Genomic DNA, 21,867 nt, shown 5'->3' on the forward strand with positions numbered 1-21,867 from the left:
TAAAATGTTGGTGAGTTCATAAGCAAGTTTGTATGAAAAGCCTTGTAGTAGTTGGTAAACACCAGAAAATCCTATATTTTCTATAATAATAGTTTGTAAGTTTTGTTTCAAATCTAGTATTAGGGCATGTGTGATTTTGTTTGATAGTGTATAAAGAGAATTTCCTAGAAAATCCTATATTTTCAGTATAATGAAAAAGTGTGGTCTTAACCCCAAGACCTGAGAGGTGAAAGTTTAAACGTCAATAGTAACTGTATAGTTCGTACTTTGTATCATGAGTATAGTATGTGCATTCCGTAAATTTATTTGTTTGTTATTCTCTATGTGAGTCGCTATAACCATACTTGATATGACTGATATGCCTGTCATGACGTTCTTCAGACGTCGGTTACGGTAAGACATTTGTCACCCTAGACTGGCCCGTCTAGCTGTAGCGAGCAGCTCAGGTGTGGGGTGTCATCCCCGTATAGATCTATACAAAAATTCTCGCTCTCCCTTAAGGAGACTCTGGTTATAACTACAAGACTTACTATGTACACTAGGTAGGTACGAGTGAAGGAGCGTCTCATAAGTGCCTTAACTAAATTTACGCGAATAGAGTATCCAACTATTTAAGGCTATAAATAATGTTTCGAGTGTGTATTTTGACTACAACCATTGGCGATAAAAATATAATTGTTTTTTATCGAAAGTGTCAAAATATTTGATGTTATCGTGGAAAACTTGTTGTCCCAAAGTATCGTGAAAATTTCGAGTGTATTAGAATTTTCACTAACGGCCCGATTAACATAAGGTTTGTCACAAAAGGCCCAATTTAAATGAAATTGGCACATAAAGCCCAATTTAAATAAGGAATTATCGTAAATGGTCCATTTGCATCAAAATAACCGTTTTAGCCCAAAGTTTCCAAAAATGACATAAAAGGCCCACTTTTATCAAGAATGACTCTCTTGACCCAATAAAACCGATAATGACAATAAAGGCCCAATTATGTTAAATATGACATTTTTGGCCCAATATAAACGAAAATGACAATAATTGCCTATTTATGTTAAAAATGACATTTTTGGTCCAATATAGCCGAAAATGACAATAATGGCCCATTTATGTTAAAAATTACATTTTTGGCCCAATATAGCCGAAAATGACAATAATGGCCCATTTATGTTAAAAATAACATTTTTAGCCCAATAAACCGTGAGTTGTCAAATAAGGCCCATTTTTATGAAAAATAACACTTTTGGCCCATAACACCGTGAATATTCAATAGAAGTCTATTTTTATGAAAAATGACACTTTTAACCCATAAAACCGTGAATATTCAATAGAAGTCCATTTTTATGAAAAATGACACTTTTGGCCTATAAAACCGTGAGTATCCCATAAAACCCCATTTTTATCCTTATTTGTCAAATATGGCCCCTTTGTACACGTTCTTTAGTTTTCTAGTAACTTTTAACATGTTTTGATCTTTTTCACCATCATAGAAAGTTACATCATAGAAAGTTACATTAAGTAAATTGTTCACCAAAAAATTTTGAGTTTAAGAGTATTTGACATGGTTTCATAACATATCACCCAACAATTCAAGAAAACATATACACATGCATGCATAAATACTAAGATTTACACAAAACTAGCTTGTATTCTCCCCCCAAAAGATAGAAAAACTCGAAAACAAGGGGGTATGAAGCTCACCTTGAGTTTTGATCGGTTCTGATGAATAAATGAAGGAGAATGAAGGTGTTTTCGGCCTCAACTAGCTTCTTGAAGAGGTTTTCGGTGTTGAGGGGCTCTAGAGAAGCATATACACGAACTAAAGTGGTTTGAGGAAGATTTCTAGCATAAGATTGAGAGAAAACAACTTAAGTGTGAAGTGACTTACCAAGTTGTGATCTTCGTTGAAGAATCCCTTGAAAGCACACACACAAAATCATGATTTTTAGGAGGTAAGGGTGACAGAATTTTTAGAGAGACCTGAGAGGAAATGAGTGGTAAGATTGAATCTTGAAAAGAAAATGGTGGTGATGGAGAGAGGGTTTGGCTGAAGATAAGGAGGAAAGGAGAGATAGAGTGGTTTTTAAATGGAGGTTATTAGTTTTGTGCATGGAAGTATGGTAACTAATTACATTGTTATTTGGTGGATATTATTGAGGTGACATCAAAATTAACCTCTTCCATCTTTTTTTTTTATAAACCGAGAATAGGAGAGGGGAGAAAGAATAATGTTTTTGGGCTTGGGTTTGGGTTGTGACCGAGAATGCAATAGCCCACAAAGAATTTCTAGCCCATGAAGGCCCAATATTGATCCATGGAGGGTATTGGACCTACTATGCCCCAAGAAAGGTATTTACGACCCATTTAGGCCCACTAAGGGACTTATGGCCAAATTAGTGTTAAATAATCGAATTCGGCCCAACCAGGGCCCAAAATGTGGGTTCTTGGCTCAAAAGAACCGAGTTGAGTGATCTCAGGCCCATTAGGCCCAATAAGAGTGTCCTAGCCCATTAAGAGGTTTGAAATCGGGAAATGGCAGTTAAAACCCAAAGTCGAGTGAATATAGCTTAATGGGTTAAGTGTAGAGTTTACTGCGAGATCCTTTACCAGCCGGGTAAAGCGAACGTTGTGGCGTACACCCTGAGCCGCAAGTTTGTTGGATCTTCTACTCCAGCGACATGCATGAGGATATCAGTGGATTCTCCACTTGTGAGCTTGATCAGGGAAGCTCAGGTTGAGGGTGTACGGCATGAGAACTGGAAGCTTGAGTGGATTAGAGGCGAGATCACCCGATTTGTGCAGGACAGTCGGCGGTTATTGACCCGTTGCGGACGGGTCTGGGTTCCGATGTCTGGTGGGGCCAGACAGATTGTACTAGAGGAGGCTCACAAGTCTCTATTCTCTATTCACCCGGGGGCCACCAAGATGTACCAGGATCTAAGTTTGAGTTACTGGTGGCTGTGCATGAAGCGAGAGATCGCTTGGTACACCGAGAGGTGCTTGACCTGCAGGATGGTCAAGGCCGAGCACCAGAGGCTGCATGGCAAACTACAGCCTCTAGAGATTCCCATATGGAAATGGGAGCAGCTTACGATGGACTTCATCACCAAATTGCCGAGAACCAAAAGTGCCCATTTTCTTCCCATTCGGGAGAGCTCATCGGCCGAGAAGCTGGCCGATGTGTATATACGCGAGATTGTCGCTGGCCATGGGGTTCCAATCTCTATCGTTTCAGACCGTGATGTCCGGTTCACCTCCCGATTCTGGCAGAAGTTCCACGAGGAACTAGGCATGCGGCTGCATTTCAGTACAACTTACCATACGCAGACAGATGGCCAGACTAAGTGGACCATTTAGACCCTCGAGGATATGTTGAGGGCCGGCGTCATTGACTTCGGTGGGAGTTGGGAGTCCTACCTACCCCTTGCACAGTTTTCCTACAAAAACAACTATAACTCCAACATAGGTGATCCACCTTATGAACTGTTGTATGGACGGAGATGCCACACCCCAGTTTGTTGGGCCGAGGTTGGTCATAGGGTGATGGGCCGGACCGAGGCAGTCCTGCAGACTACCGAGATGATACAGCAAATCAGACAGCGGTTACATACCTCACATAGTCGACATAAGAGTTACGTCGACTACGCCGATCTGAGTTGGATTTTCAGGTCGGTGACATGGTATTCCTGAAGGTCTCACCCTGGAAGGGTATGATCCGTTTCAGGAAGAGGGGGAAGTTGGGTCCCCGATACAACGGGCCATTCAGGATAATTGCCAGGGTTGGTAAAGTGGCGTATAGACTAGATCTCCTAGAGGAGCTTCGTCAGAACCACAGCATTTTCCATGTTTCACAGTTGCAGAAGTGCATATTACATGAGGAGGTAAAGGTTTCATTGGATGATATACAGGTCGATGAGCGCCTGAATTATGTGGAGAGGCCAGTGGCCATTCTAGAGAGGAATTTGAAGGTTCTACGGAACAAGGAAGTACCTTTGGTAAAGGTACAATGGGAGCATCGGAGGGGATCAGAGTGGACTTGGGAACTGGAGGCAGAGATGCGAGAGCATTATCTGGAGTTGTTCACCGTAGCAGACTTCGAGGACGAAGTCTAGTTCAAGTGGGGGAGAATTATAACATCCCGACTCCTAGAGGCTTGGAACGAGAGGAAGCTTGTATATCCAGTATCTACATCGTGTTGGCATCCAGTTGAAGGTAAAGAGTCTTTACCGTGGCCTTCCAATTCTTATATCTCTTCTTATGCTAGTATATGGGTATTTTGGTGCAAAATGGAGTCACTTGCGGATTTGAGCTTGTCACAAGGGCATGGTTTCAGATCTGGACTCCTCTAGGACCTTATGGACATAAAGCCTCAAGCTTTATGAAGCTTTGGCCCTCTTCCATGTCCAAAACCTTCTTCTAAGGCTAGTTATGAGTGTTTTAGCTTCTTGGAGCCTTGCATGCACGTAAAGTTCGCAACTTTACGTGATACGTACACCCTAGGAGCCCAGATCTACAGTGTGGAGCTTTGGTTTCACTTAAAAGCATCTGAATGAGAAATGGACTGAAGGAACTTGACGAGTTGCATAGTCAACTCGACGACTTGAATGAGGGTTTCCCGCTTTTTGGATTATGCATGAACTCGGCGAGTTAGTATTATAACTCGACGAGTTGGTTAGGGTTTTCCCGACATTTTGGACATTGCATGGGCTCGACGAGTTGTGTGGAAACTCGGCGAGTGGACAAGTGTTTTCACGATTTCTTGTGTTCTGAAGGAACTCGACGAGTCACTAAGCTACACTCGACGTGTTGGGTCAACATGGACTGTTGACCTTGACCGTTGACTTTAACTTTGATCAAGGGTTGACTAGTTTGACTTCTGGGGGTATTTTAGTAATTTAGAAATTTATGGAGGTGGAACATTGCTGGATGTAGGTGCTGGTGTTTAGAGCCGTGTTTCGGGAGTTTGATATTTCAGTTCCGATCGACATTGTGAGGTGAGTTCTTCTCACTATATCAACAGGGTGTAAGGCACCAAGGCCGGCCCTTTATAATTTGTATCCTGGTTATAGGATTATGCTATGTTAGTAATTTGTTAGATCTGACTCCTGGTTATAGGACGATGTTATGTTAGTAATCTTTGAGATCGGTATCCTGCTTATAGGATGATGCTATGTTAGTGATCTGTTAGATTGATATCCTGGTTATAGGATGATGCTATGAATAGTGATCTGTTAGATCTGTATGACTATATGTACATGCTAGCTAGCGTATGATATTTATGTGCACATGATTGTATGATTGGGGGTCGGGTTGAGGCGGTCATGCTTTGTGCTTGTGCCAACATACCTAGGGTGGCCCAGATGCACTGTAGACCCGGTAAGGGTGTACTATTCAGGTTGAAGGCCCGACGAGCGGTCTAGATAGGCTCAAGGCCCTGAGAGGCGGTCCAGACGTGTCGATGGCTCGTATAGCGGTCCAGATAGACCGGTGGCCCTGCGAGGAGGTCCAATCAGGCTGATGGCTCATTATGTATGCTGTTTATATGATACTGTTATGGTTTGTATGACGTTGGTATTTTGGGGGAAATCACTAAGCTTCGGGCTTACGGTTATTGATTTTGTTTCAGGTACTTCAGATGATCGCGAGAAGGCGAAGGCATTATTGTGCACCTCCTCGTATTTTATGATTTTGATTTATGGGATACTCTGACATGAAATTATTTTGAATACAAATTTTTAATAATTATTGGTCTTTAAATGTTTTAAAAAGTTTAAATTGGAATGAATTTTATGGATGTTACATACGTTCCCTGTCAATAACTCCTATGCCTATGTACTTTTCGACAGTGGTGCCGAGAAAAGCTTTGTTAGTCATAAGTTCAAACAACTACTAAATCAGAACCCACAAACACTTAAGGAAATCTATACAGTAGAGATGTCTAACGGGCGAACCGAAAACAATAAAGAAATTTACCTAAACTACACCCTAACACTAAACGACCACAACTTCCAAGTCAATCTCACGCCTATGACTATTGGGAGTTTCGACGTAATAGTCGGCATGGATTAGTTAACCACTCAGCATGCCGACATCATGTGTCACGAGAAAGCCGTCCAACTCAACCTACCAAACAACATAACCCTCATGGTATACAGTGACAAACAAGGCAAGGGCCTCCGAATCATCTCGTGCATTAAGGTGCAGAAGTACTTCCAAAAGAATTATTATGCATTCCTAGCACACATAGTGGACCAGAAGAAAGAGGTGAAGGAAATCATGGACATACCAGAAGTCCGTGACTTTCCTGATGTGTTTCCAGAAGACCTCCCGGGGATACCACATGTACGACAAGTCGAGTTCAGAAACGACTAAATCTCAGAAGTAGCCCTCGTGGCAAAGTCTCCGTACAGATTAGCCCCGGTGGAAATGCAAGAATTGTCTAGTCAACTACACAAATTACTAGATAAAGGATTCATTAGACCAAGCTTCTCACCCTGGGGAGCGCCAGTCTCATTCGTGAAGAACAAAGATGGATCCTTTAGAACGTGTAGTGACTATCGGGAAGTGAACAAGCTGACCATTAAGAACCGGTACGCGCTTCCCAGAATCGATGATCTGTTCGACCAATTACAAGGATCCGATTACTTCTCAAAGATCGATTTGCGATCATGGTACCACCAACTTAGAGTTTAAGAAGAATATGTCCAAAAAACGGCGTTTAGAACAAGAGATGGCCACTATGAGTTTGTAGTTGTAACATCCTGAGTCCCAGGTATATTATTTAATTAATTTCATTCATTTTGGCAGGGCAACTCGATGAGTTGGGAGCACCAACTCGCCAAGTAGAGAGTGTAACGGCCGCAAGATTTTAGAGTCTACTCGACGAGTCGGAGGACCCCGACTCGACGAGTAAGAGTTGGGTGATAAAACCCTAATTTTCAGGGTTTCTGTCCTATGTAAAGGACCTTAAGCCCTCATTTCCGCCTCCCTTATCATCCCATCCCTCTGTGAGAAACCCTAATCGTGTGTATCTATTTTTGAGACAGAGAGAGAGAGGGGAGCTAACTTTCGGTGTTTTAGTGCACATTTGCAAGAGGAGTGAAGAGAATCAAGCCTAGGAACGAGAAGAGGCTTATGGATCAAGTGTTGTCTGTGCTAGCTTCAATTTGGAGGTAAAAAGCTACCACCTTGATCATGTATTTGATAGATCTCTTTCTAGGGAGTTTTAGGGCTTTTCCCCCTTATCTTGTGGTTCTTGAGTTGCTGGAGCTTTTGATGGGGTTGAGACTCCAGATCTGGACAAAATGGGTCCCATTAACGCAAAGATCCTAGCTTTATCAAGATTTGAGCAAGTTTCCATGCATTAAAACCTTCATGGAGCTTGTTTTGGCATTTTGAGCCCTAGATGCCATGCATGAACGTAAAGCTTGTAGCTTTACGTGATGATTCAGTCATAGAAGGCTAGATCCAGAGTATGAGACCTTATTTTCTGCCTGAAATCGTCTGAATCAGAAAATGGATTGAAGGGACTCGACGAGTTGGTGAGCCGACTCAACGAGTCGGTTAGGGTCTTCCCCGATAAGTATGGACGCATTGTAACTCAGCGAGTTGACGAGACGACTCGACGAGTTAAGTTGGATTTTCACGACATGTCTGGGGAAACGAGGGAACTCGACGAGTCGCATAGAAGCACTCGACGAGTTGGCTCAACATGGACTGTTGAGTTCTGTTGACTTTAGCGTTGGTCAAGACATGGACTATGGGGACCATGCAAGGGTAAAATGGTCTTTTACGCATTCCAAAAGTTAGAATGAGGGGTTAGCTTAATTTATTTAGAGTTGTGGTTATAAGTGTTAATTAGAGATTATTATGGCATGTAGGCGGAGATTAGACTGTTCGAGGGGTACGAGGCTTACTTGCTTACTTACGAGGTGATTCTTCTCATTATACTTACCTTAGTGATAACATTGTGTGACCGGAGGGTCTTGTATGCTTATTCTGAGTTATGTGATATCATGCATTATGTCTCTATGATTTATGGTGTGTATTATCCCGAGCTTTATTGAGTTAGGATCGGAGGTTCCAACCCGAGTTATGGGACTGGAGGCTCTCCACTGTGACACATTGACCGGAGGGTCTTTATCAAGATATAGCCATGAGAGGCAAATGAGATGTGCGTGGTATTTTTGGGGAACTCACTAAGCTTTGTGCCTACCGTGTTATATGATATGTGTTTCAGGTACTTCTCAAGATCGCGGGAAGGCGCTGGCTTGATTGTACACACGAGATGGAGTTTATGTTTTGAGGATCCTAGATTTTATCAAACAATTTATGAATTTGTGTTTTTGACAAATTGAAAATTGAGGTTTTTGAAATATGATATTGAGAATTATGTGATTTTAAAAATGAAAAATTTGTTTGAAAATTTACGGTGTTACAGTAGTAGTGTCATTCAGATTGACCAATGCTCCAACAGTATACATAGACCTCATGAATCGCATATACATACCATACCTAGACAAATTCATGATCGTATTCATCGATGATATATTGATATACTCACAAAGTGAGGAGGAACATAGGCAGCACTTGCGATCAATACTAGAATTACTATGAAAAAAGAAACTCTATGCAAAGTTCTCAAAGTGTGACTTCTGATTATAGATGGTAGACTTCCTAGGACATGTAGTCAGCAATGAAGGAATACATGTGGACCCATCCAGGATAATGGCAGTAGAGAACTGGAAGACACCAAGGATGCCGATAGAGATACACTAGTTCTTGGGTCTTGCGGGTTACTATCAGAGATTCAACAAGAACGTGTCCAAGATAGCTAAACCCCTCACAACGTTAACCCAGAAGGAGTAAGTTTTGACTGGAGAGACAAAGAAGAGGATGCCTTTCAGATATTAAAGCAAGCGTTGTGTATCGCACCAATCCTATCCCTTCTGGAAGGCACGAAGGACTTCGTCGTGATTTGTGACGCCTCGAATCAAGGGTTGGGATGCGTACTCATGCAAAGAGGAAAGGTCACCGCTTATTCTTCTAGGCAACTCAAAACACACGAAGTCAACTACACTACTCACGATCTTGCGCTTGGAGCCGTAGTCTTCTCCCTGAAAATTTGGAGGCACTACTTGTACGACACTAAGTTTACGGTATTTACCGACCACAAGAGCCTTCAACACATCCTCAACCAGAAAGAGCTTAACACAAGGTAGCAAAGATGGGTCGAATTGTTAAACGATTACGAATGCGAAATTCTTTACTACCCGGGCAAGGCAAACGTTGTAGCAGATGCCTTAAGCCGGAAGGAATACTCTGGACGTCGAGTAAAATCGTTAACAATGAACACTCACTCACATATTTCCTCACAAATTAAGGATGCTCAACTCGAGGTCTAAAGCCAGAAAACATCGCGAGCGAAACGCTGCAGGGAATGGACAATAACTTTGAATCCAGAGAAGACGGAGTATAGTGCTTCATGAATTGAATCTGGATGCCAAATTTTGCCGATATTAGGTATTTGATCATGAACGAGGCACACAATACAAAATACTACATTCACCCTGGGGCAGACAAGATGTACCAGGACCTGAAAAGGTTGTATTGGTGGCCAAACATGAAAGCAGAGATTGTCACTTGCGTAGGTAAGTGCCTAACTTGTGCTAAGGTCAAAGTAGAATAGCAGAAGCCCTCTGGGATATTATGACAACCAGAAATACCTGAGTGGAAGTGAGAGCGGAATACCATGGACTTCATAACAAAGTTTCCCAAGACTACGGGTGGACACGATACCATTTGGTTGATCGTAGACAGACTAACCAAATCCGCGCACTTCCTGCCAATCAAAGAGACGGATAAGATGGAAAACCCGACAAGAACGTATCTCAAGGACATCGTAAGACTGCATGGTGTGCCATTGTCCATATATCAGATAGGGACAACCGTTTCACTTCACATTTTTGGCAATCATTACAAAAACAAAAAAAAATCCTTGGGTACCCGACTCGATATGGGTACAGCCTACCACCCACAAACAGATGGTCAGAGTGAGCGAACCCTTCAAACATTGGAAGATATGCTTCATGCTTGTGTGATGGACTTTGGTAAAGCATGGGACGCTCACCTACCAGTGATTGAGTTCTCTTATAACAATGGCTACCACACCAACATCAAATTCGCTCCATTTGAGGCACTATACAGACGTAAGTGTAGATCACCATTATACTGGGCTGAACTTGGATACACCCAACTTGCTAAGGTTTAAGCGACCAATAGCACCCTCACCATCCCAGTGATCATACGGGAAACAACAGAGAAGATTTTTCAGATACGAAAACGATGGAAAGCTTCTCGGGATCGGCAAAAGAGTTATGATGACAAGAGACAGAAACCCTTGGAGTTTCACGTCGGCGACCGAGTACTGTTAAAAGTATCACCATAGAAAGTGATTGTACGTTTTGGAAAACAAGGTAAACTTAATCCACGTTATATAGGACCCTTCGAGATCCTTGCAAGGATAGGCCCTGTAGCCTATAAGCTCTGATTACCTCAAGAACTCAGCGATGTACATCCTACCTTTGACATATAAACCTCAAGAAATGTCTATCCGATGAAACCCTTGTCATCCCATTAGACGAGATCGCGGTTAATGAAAGCTTAAATTTCATCGAAGAACCAGTCAAAATCATGGATATGGAGGTCAAACAATCGAAACAAAGTCACATTCCAATAGTGAAGGTCCGTTGGAACGCTAAGTGGGGACCTGAGTACACTTGGGAGCGTAAGGATCAAATGAAACAAGAAGTATCCCCAACTTTTCCCAAACCCCTAGGAACACGATACCTAAGACTATTTTTGGGACGAAATTCCATTCAACGAGGGATGATGTGACATCCGTCAAATTTTGGTCAACAAAAGTCAACAAGGGTCAACAAAAGTCAATTGTGCGTATATTAGGTCAAAAAGGCGAAATTTGATTTTCGTAACATCCCTAATGTATTATCGAATATTATAATGCTACACATGCTATTTTGAAATCCTATATCAAATAAACGCTTTTCTTGCGATCAATAAACTACGGTAATGTAGTAATTCGATAAAACATAAAAATATTACTGGGAATTGGGTAATGTTCGTATCATGAGGTTTACATGTTCACAAATCCATAAACGCGATTCAAACATCATATGACCTAGTATTTAGTTGATACTCCAGTGGTTTTTCCGGAAAAAGGTCATACATCAAGAAAACAATAGTTTTCACGATTTAACACTCATATTTTATATAACGAATTGGGAAATAGTCAAATTATAAGGTTTTAATATTATTGTTAATAATATTAAATAACAATATTTTTGTTAGTTATTAAACCTTACAAATTTATCTTATTACACTATACTTTTATAAAAATGCAAGACAAAGTGTGTCACCTCTCTCCCAACATCTCCCTCTCCATCTAATATAATCATGATCTCTTTACATTATAAAAATGAAAAAGCCTTACATTGATTTTTATAATCTAAAGACCTTACCACATTAAAATAATCAAGGGACCTCACCTTGATTATTTAATTCAAGAGGCCACACATTGCTCATTCCACATACAAGCCAACTTCTTCCTCCCCCCACTTCTTTAAAAACCGGCCGAGAGCACCTTCCCCCACACTCTCTCCATCTTCGAAATTTCATACACTCTCTCTAGAGATCCCAAGAACATTCAAGTTAGTTTCAAGCTTTTTGCAAGCTTTTTGGTAAGTATTCCCTCCAAATTTTCGAGTTCTATCACCCATCCGTCATCATCTTTTGGTTATTTTTCTCATAATCTTGAATCAAAAACCCTAGGCAATAATCTTGAAGTTCAAGGAGGTGTTGTCTTCCAAAGCTCGAATTCTACCACATATTTCTCACAATTTCTTGCCGTCTTCTAGGGAAAGCACAAAAGGTGAGTTCTTACCCCCTTTTCTACTAGTTTTTACTCATTTTACACTTTCAGGGGAGGTTACATGCCATGCAAACAAAATACATTTTGGACAATAACTTTGCACTAAGGTCCTAGAACTATGATATGTTAGATAAAACGTCGAACCTTTTGGGCAACACTATATCATGCATGTTTATGTTCTATTTATGAAAAATGAGTATAAATATGCTAGATGTTCTTAAAAAAAAGTCATAAAAACAAAACTATAAAAACTAGAGTTTTTATGAACATAATATAACTTTTCTAGCAAAAATGATTTTAAACAAGTTATTGCCTCATTTTGTGGGAAATAAATCAAAATATGTCATTTTGGACATATGTTATGAAACTAGTCATAAATACCAATGATTTGGTTTTACAAATAGAAAACCTAAAAATCTATCATTTAATGTAAAAATTAGGGTTTTCTAGCAAAAATGGTCATAACCAGGTTATGGTACCATTTTGTGAGATTTGACCTAAAATATGTTGTTTTAAACATATAAGGTTAGCTTGACTTAAACTTCACAAAAAGGTAAAAATAGATTTTACAAAGCTTATAATTCAATATTTACCGTTTGGTGACGTAAAAAGGCAAAAAAACTAGAAAACTGACTTTATCATACTAATAGTTCATATACTTGTGTTAGATGAATAATATATGTTATTTATGAACATCTAAACATGTTAACTTTTATATATATATATATATATATATATATATATATATATATATATATATATATATATATATATATATATATATATATATATATATATATATATATATATATATATATATATATATATATATATATATGTATGTATGTATATATAGGTACAACGAAACATTTATAATAAACTATAATAGGTATAGTTTATGGGTCATTAACACTATTACAACATTTTGGGACAAGACAAATAATTATATAAAGGTATATAATTATGATACACGATACTAATACTATGGAAAAGTGATATTTACACTTACAAGGGTTTTCATTACACAAAACGTAAACTTGTTGAAACAATTATGTGAGACAAAGTGTTCACCGTACCTACCAGAGTACACACTAAAGTCCTGAATTATAACCAGAATCTCGGTAAGAGAGAGTGATACTTGTCAATAGATCTATACGTGACTGACAATCTGTCACACCCCCAAAAACGTCCGGGGGTGGTTGACTTCATTTGTGGTATCACAACACATGCATTATAGTAATCGGAGTACAAATAACCATTGTATTTAAAAAGTATAAGTATTTACATGTGTTTCATCATTGTATACTGAAACCAAATAGTTAAACAAAAGAAGCAGACAAGACTCAAATAGCTCCATCTTCTCAAAAGCTCGGGGAGTACCTGTCTACTGTTCCCTGAGAATACAAGTAATTTGAAAAGAGAGTATCAACATAAAGTTAGGTGAGTGCATAAGTGTTTATGTTTGAAAGAATGTTTTCTGTTTCTTGAATATATAAACTGTTCCAGAAAATCCTATATTTTCTGTTGTATATGAAAAGTAGTTGTAATCACATAAAACTGTTCTATTTGTAAACAAGTGTTATGTATTTGTATTCCTTTTTGTAAAACTTGTAACTGTGAGTGTGCCTGGCTTCATCAGTTGTTATTGTAAACTGTAATGTAATACTGTGAATTATATCTTGTAAACTAGTACTTTGAAAATGTACTTATGTGTAGTTAATTATACACTAACATATTGTTAATATCTTTTATATGAGTTATTATAACCATACTGACTAGATGGCCTGATCTAATGCTATGAATGCGTTGAAAGCTATTGATAACAACTGTCACTCGTAGGCGTGTATGACTGACTGTAGCTAGCAGTCTGAGTGCGGGGTTGTCAATCCCAATATAGATCTATACACACATTGTTTCGATCCCCGACTGGAGATTCTGGTTATAATGTCAGGACTTTAACTATATTGTTTAAAATAAATTAAACAACATATATCAAATGACTCATAAAAAGCATATAAACGTTACATGTATATTGGTTATGAAAATTCAATCATTCTAAAATAAATGTGTCACACCCCAAAACCGAGAACGACGGAAACGTTCTGGGGCGGAGGACGTCATGTAATGTATCACAACAATGTAAAGTAGTAAACAAGCAACAACATCATCCATTGCATTAATAGTATAATTTTACTTACAAGTGTGTTCTTTCATAGCATAAAACAACATCATGAATACTCAAAACAAAAGACGAGTCTTGACTGCTCCGTCTTCACAAAACCTGGTCGTCGTACCTGTCTATTTGTGACCTGAGAATACAAGTTATTTTGAAAGCGAGTATCAGCAATAAAGCTGGTGAATTCATAAGTATTTTAATGTCGTTGATTTGAAAAGTTGTTATGAAAGACTGGTGAATGTTTAATAAAAACATTTAGTATAAGTGTGAAAACCCTAGAAAATCCCATATTTCCTACTAGTATAAAAAGTAGTCTTCTACCAAGACCCGACTATTTTGAAAGTATGAATCTCTACATAAGTAAAACTGTTTTGAAAGTAGTCTTCTAACGAGACTCGCTGAAAGTAAGTAAGTACATAAGTAAGTAAGTAGTCTTCTCACGAGACCCGCTGTAAGTAAGTAGTCTTCTCACGAGACCCGCTGTAAGTAAGTAATATTGTGATTGATGGTCCCCATACTAAAAGTTCTCCTTATAAGAGATTCTGGAAACCAAAGGTGACTTCCGCAAAGAATCGCTAGGTCGAAATCCCCATTTATTTTACGTAATCGTATATATATCCAAAACTATATCTATAATAGCTTACTAGAAATATATGGACATATACCTTTGCTACCCAAAGGTACTGAACTGACTGATTAGAACTATTATGTCTATATATGTATACATGATATATAACTAATATTTAGACGACCTTCGGACGGATAACCGATACCCTAAAGCCACATCCAAACAAGGAAAAGGAAATGAGGCGAGCTGGCCTTCGTAACTCCTTTAAACATTACTTATATAACTATACATATATAGGCATGCTTTTAACAATATAAAAGTATAAAAGAAGTTTTGTAAAACCTTTGAAAAGTTTAATAACTAAGAAAAGATGACTTGATGTCAGTTTATAAAACGATTTGAAAGTAGTTAGACAAGACATTTTAAGTGTAAGAAAAACTTTGTTTGAAACATACTTGTAACAGAGTTTTTAAAGAAAACATACAGAATGTAAGACAGTTTGATAAAGAGTTTTAATCAAGTAAAAACATTTTGGAAAGTCATTTGAAGTAATATGTTTGGTAAAACAACTAAAAGTGTAGTAAATCCATTTGTATGCTAGTTATTAATCACATGTGATTGATATAATACTAGCATGATTTAACTTGCATTCCCCCCCCCCATAAAAGCATTTAAAAACATTTAAAAGATTGATTAAGGGGTATGAACTCACCTGTAATGGGTGGTTGTGGATGAACCGAATGATGTAGGATCCTAAGTGTCAAGTGAAGACTTGTACACTCACAATGATCCTAGTTAACATATAATCACATATATGTATTCAATTAGTCATAAAACAACTAATTAACCAAGTTTAAGACATCCTAAGACATGTAAAACACTTGATTTAAGTGCTATAAGTCATAAGGATTGCATCTAAGGGTGGTAGGACCTTGCTATTGAGTTTGGGGTTCAAGGGTAAACTCCCTTGGAGTTTACGGTTTTGTGACCATAACTCCTTGAGTTTACGGTTGTAAACCCATGATTTTACGGCCGTAAACTCATGTTTCTTTGACCATTTTGTGTTTTGAAGCCTTAAAGATCACAAGAAGAATTCCTACTTCATGTTTAAGCCTTAGGAAGAGATTAGGGCACCATTTCACTCCTTTTAGGAGTTTACGGTCCTTAGACCGTTTCCCTTTGGGTTTACGGCCGTAAACCCAAATGATTATGGTCTTTTGGTTGTTTTGATTCCTAAGCACAAAAAGGAAGGGGGTCTAGACTAGTTTCCAAGGCTTAGAAGGGACTAGGGCACACTTTGGCACCCTTAATAGGGTTTACGGTCCAAGAACATCTTGGACCGTAAACACCTTGATCTTGTGTTTCTTGGGTGTTTTCTTGATGTTTAGAAGTGTAACAAGCCTTATAACACACTAGGGTAGGAGTACTTACTAGGTAGAAGCTTGAAAAGGTGCTAAAAGTCTAAGAACACTAGTGTGTGTTCTTGGTGTTCTTGGTGAAAATTGAAGATCTACACTTTTGGAATGATTTCACGGATGGAATCATGTTAGATCACTAGATTAAGTAAGATATCAACTTTTTAGTGCTAGAAACACTTACAATGTTGAAGATCAAGAAGAAAACTCGATGATACTTGAGAGAGAATTGAGTTTTGGATCTTGAAATTGTGAAAAGTGATAAATAATGACTAAGTGTCATATTTATACCCTCTTTTAGGGTTTACGGCCGTAAGCACCTTGGTTTAGGCCGTAAACTCCAAATTCTTGGAGTTTTGGGACATTATTGTTGCACAATAAACCCTAGGACATCCCCTCTCCTGATATCTCCCGAAGTACTAACTTTAAAACACTCAAACTTATTCCAAAAAGCTTGAAAGTTAGCAGAAACTGTTCTGACTTCTATTGAATTGAATGGTTGTACAGAAAAGAAATTTCGGGTTGTCACAAAATGATTGACAATATGTTCTTGAATTAGTATTCTTAACATGTTTATGAAACATCTATACTCTTGATTAGTTTTGAATCAAACCTTTGTTCTTGTAAAACAATGTACTTTAGTATACTTGAATCATGAATTAATGTTCTGTGAATCATAAATTATACCTATTATAATTTTTATGTACTTTCTGAATTGATACTGAGTATTCATGAATGAAACCCCTTGCTCAGCATGTTACAAAGGGTATTTGAACTTAATGAAATAACTTTTATACTTATATACATATACAAATATATATAAGTAAAATTTAAATGACACTCAGACAAATAACTGATACTTATAATCCCACATGCGAACAAGGAAAAGGAACCAAAGTGGGTTATCAGTCCTAAGCCTTTTAAATCTTATTTATATATATATATATATATATATATATATATATATATATATATATATATATATATATATATATATATATATATATATATATATATATATATATATATATAAATATGATTTCTGGGGAAAAATATAAGTTTATAAAAATATTTAAAAGAAGTTTAATATTTTGAAATACTTTTGGTGACTTGATGTCATTTCAACACAATCTTTGAAAACCAATTGAATTGATGATAACTGAAATCCATTTTGATAAGATGTTTAAAATCTTTGTGTTAGACTTGTATCCCCCCTCCCCTCCCAAAAAAAAACAGTGAAAACTAAAAAAATACGGGGGTATGAACTCACCTCATTGTGAGTGATCTGTAAGGTAAGATAGATATAGGATGCTTGAGTTCACAATTGAAGTTCCAAAGCACAGTTGGATCCTATAAGTCATATATTCACATATATGTGTATCCAATTAGTGGTTATAACTCTTAACTAGTATAGGAAACCACCTAAGATTGTAGGAAACACCCTAAATGAAGTGTTAGGCCCAAGGATTGTTTGCGGCCTTATTGAGTTCACGGCCTCATGAGGTTCACGGCCTCATGAGGTGTTCACGACCCAATGAATCTATGAAGGGTTCACAGCCCTTATGAAGGGTTCACAGTCGTGATCCCTTCAAGTTCATGAAGGTGGTGATGAATCATGAAGAATCAAGGCTAGGATCTAGTAACCTTTCAAGTTTAACAAGTTTAAGGTGGAAACACTTACGTTTTTGGAGCTTTGGAGTGTTCACGGTCAAAGCTTTTTGAGAGAGAATGGGGTGTTCACGGTCAAAGCTTTTTGAGTGAGGAGAAAAAGAGGTCACTCTTATATATAGGAGGTGGTTCACGGCCGTGAACCTAGATTGCGGCCGTGAACACCTTGTGAGTGGTTTTCCAGTTCGAATTAATCCTCCCAATCTCAAGCTAACTCATCCTAGCATCAATTCTTACATTACAGTAGGCTCAGAAACTCTCAAACAGACCCTTAACAGTGCTAAAAGATAGCAGAAACTAGTCTGACTTTGATTGAAATGAATGACTGTACAGGATAGAAATTTCGGGTTGTCACATCATCCCCCCGTTAGAGATAATTTCGTCCCGAAATTAGAGTTAAAGAGATACGAAAAGACTAGGGAAAAAGATGTGGATACTTCTGTTGCATTTGATCCTCCCATTCCCAAGTAAAATCAGGTCCCCGTTTTGCATTCTAATGAACCTTCACTATCGGAATACAGCTTTGTTTGGTTCTCTTTACTTCCCTGTCTAAAATCTCTACGGGTTCTTCCATGAAGTTGAGATTCTCGTTTATCTCGATTTCATCGAGTGGGATAACAAGAGTTTCATCGGATAAACACTTTTTCAAGTTAGAGACGTGGAAAATAGGATGTATGTTACTTAGTTCTTGAGGTAGTCGGAGTTTGTAAGCTACTGGACCGATTCTAGCAAGAATCTCGAATGGTCCTATGTACCTTGGATTCAGCTTGTCACGCTTTCCAAAGCGTATCATGCCCTTCCAGGGTGAGACCTTCAACATGACGCGGTCACCAACCTGGAATTCCAAAGGTTTTCTTCTTTTGTCAGCGTAGCTTTTCTGTCTATCTCTGGAAGCTTTAAGTCGCTCTCGGATTTGTACGATCTTCTCCGTAGTTTCGCGAATGATTTCTGGAACAGTGAGAGCACTGTCAGGAACTTGACTTCTAGCAAGCTGCGTGTCACCCACTTCAGCCTAACACATAGGTGATCTGCACTTGCGACCATAGAGGGCTTCGAAAGGAGCAGCCTTTATGCTAGTGTGATAACTGTTGTTCTAAGAGAATTCGACAAGGGGTAAATGAGTATCCCATGCCTTTCCAAAGTCTATCACGCAAGGTCGCAACATGTCTTCTAAAGTTTGAATCGTCCTCTCACTTTGTCTGTCGATTTGTGGATGGTAGGTTGTACTCATGTCCAGCCTAGTTCCCAAAGATTTTTGTAAAGACTGCCAGAAATGAGAAGTGAATCTCTTATCTCGGTCTGAAATAATAGATATTGGCACACCATGCAGTCTAACGATCTCCTTGAGGTAAGTTCTTGTTAGCTTCTCCATCTTATCGGTCTCTTTGATTGGTAAGAAGTGTGCGGATTTGGTGAATCTATCGACGATTACCCAAATAATATCATAACCACCCGATGTCGTAGGTAACTTAGTTATGAAATCCATTGTAATCCGCTCCCACTTCCATTCAGGGATTTCAGGTTGTTGCAATAAATCTGAAGGTTTCTGATATTCTACCTTGACTTTGGCACACGTAAGGCACTTGCCCACAAAGGTAGCGATTTCGGCCTTCATGTTAGGCCACCAGTATACTTTCTTGAGGTCTAGGTACATCTTGTCTGAACCTGGATGAATGAAGTAACGGGTTTTGTGTGCTTAATTCATAACCACGTCTTTGTAACCACCGAACTTTGGTGTCCAGATCCGGTTCATGAAACAATAGACTCCATCATCCCTGACTTTGAAGTTTTTATCCATTCCTCTCAAGGCTTCACCTGCTACTTTTTCAGGTTTTAAGGCCTCGAGTTGAGCCTCTCTGATCTGTGAGGACAGATGTGAATGGATTGTCATGGTCAACGACTTTACTCGGCGTCCCGAGTATTCTTTTCTGCTAAGGGCGTCAGCTACTACATTAGCTTTACCAGGGTGATAAAGAATCTCACAATCATAGTCGTTCAGTAGCTCCACCCACCGTCGTTGTCTCATGTTCAGCTCTTTCTGATCGAAGATATGCTGGATACTTTTATGGCCCGTGAATATTGTGCATTTCGTGCCATATAAATAATGTCTCCAGATCTTCAGAGCAAATACTACTACTCCTAGTTCAAGGTCATGTGTTGTATAGTTGACTTCATGTGTCTTTAGCTGGCTTGAGGCATAGGATATAACCTTTCCTCTTTGCATAAGAACACATCTGAGCCCTTGATTAGAAGCATCACAGTACACTACGAAATCCTTTGTCCCTTCAGGAAGTGACATGATCGGTGCACTACACAGAGCTCGCTTCAACGTTTGGAACGTTGTTTCTTGCTTTTCTCCCCAGCTAAAAGTTACACCCTTTTGCGTCAGGGTGGTAAGAGGTTTAGCTATTCGAGAGAAATTGTGGATGAATCTACGATAGTAGCCAGCAAGACCTAAGAATTGACGGATTTCTGTAGGTGTTTTGGGTGCTGACCAGTTTTCAATTGCCTTTGTTTTGCGTACTAGGGTCTTCCCTCAAACCCTAATTCATTCTGAAGGCCATAACTTCTTTGATAAAACTCAGATTTCGACCATCCTTATATCCATGAAAATGTATCGAGAAGCTCTACATTATTATAAACTCATACTTGACTTAAAGTTCCCCGAGCACAAAATCCAATTTCCATAAATTCTCGCTGCCAATATACTGAAATACCCCTTGGCCCCAAAACCCAAATCCGAACGCCCGAGACACCTACTTTTCATCACCCACACCCAAATAGGTAATGATTCGGAACGGGGCGTTACAGATAGCCTCTTCACGACGAGGTGTCCTTATTCTACTCTATGTCTGAAAAAGTGGTATTTTCTATCGATATGTCGATATCTGCCATGATCTCTTGGTTCCTTAGTTAAGACAACCGTTCCTTCATTATCACAGAAAATTTCCATTGGCTCCTTTATGGCTGGCACAACTCCAAGGTATCCGATGAAGTTCTTCAACCATATCGCCTCCTTCGATACTTCACTTGCTGCAATCTATTCTGATTAACAAGTAGAATCAGCCATTGTTTCCTGCTTGGAAGTTTTCCAAGTTATAGATCCTGCATTAAGGATAAACACCCAACCAGATTGAGAACGGAAGTTGTCTCTGTCTGTCTAAAAGCTGGTGTCACTATACCCTGTTACTATCAAGCCGTCACTGCCACCAAGCACAAGGACCTAGTCCTTAGTTCTTCGTAGATACTTAAAAATATTCTTTACCGCTATCCAATGAGCTCTACCTGGATTTCCCTAATATCTATTAACCATGCTCAAAGGAAAAGCCACATGAAGACGAGTACATGTCATATCATACATGATTGATCCAACGGCAGAAGCATATGGAACTCGACTCATTTATGCTAGCTCTGCATCAGTACTCGGACTTTGAGTCTTACTCAGTTTGGTATTACTCTGGATAGACAACTCCCCTTTCTTGAAATTCTCCATGCTAAAATGTTTTAACAATTTATCCAAATACTTTGACTAAGTCCAATTAGTCTTTTACTCCTGTTTCTCAAAATCCTTATCCCTAGAATATATACAGCCTCTCCTAGATCTTCATAGCGAAACAATTTCCAAGCCAGGACTTAACTTCCTGAAAGGTTGGAATGTCGTTTCCTATAAGGAATATGTCATCAACATACAACACTAGGAATGTCACTATACTCCCACTAGCTTTGACATATACACAAGATTCATCTTCACTTCTAGAGAATCCAAACTCTTTGACTTTCTCGTCAAAGAAAAGATTCCATCTGTGAGAAGCTTGTTTCAATCCATAGATTGATTTCTCAAGCTTACACGCTCTATTGGGGTACTTTGCATCCACAAAACCCTCTGGCTGACTCATGTAAACATCCTAAGCCATCTTCCCACTAAGAAAAGTGGTTTTGGCATCCATCTTACAGAAAGTGGGCACCTTTCCATCCATATCGGTCTTCTTCTTGAAGATCCATTTGCACCCAACAGTCTTACGACCTGGTACATTGTCAACCAAATTCCAAACTTGTTTTTCATAGATGGACTTGATCTTGCTGTCCATTGCCTCTT

This window comes from Lactuca virosa, chromosome 9 (assembly GCF_052849685.1).
Source record: "Lactuca virosa cultivar CGN04683 chromosome 9, Lactuca_virosa_CGN04683_v6, whole genome shotgun sequence".
NCBI classification, from domain to species: domain Eukaryota; kingdom Viridiplantae; phylum Streptophyta; class Magnoliopsida; order Asterales; family Asteraceae; genus Lactuca; species Lactuca virosa.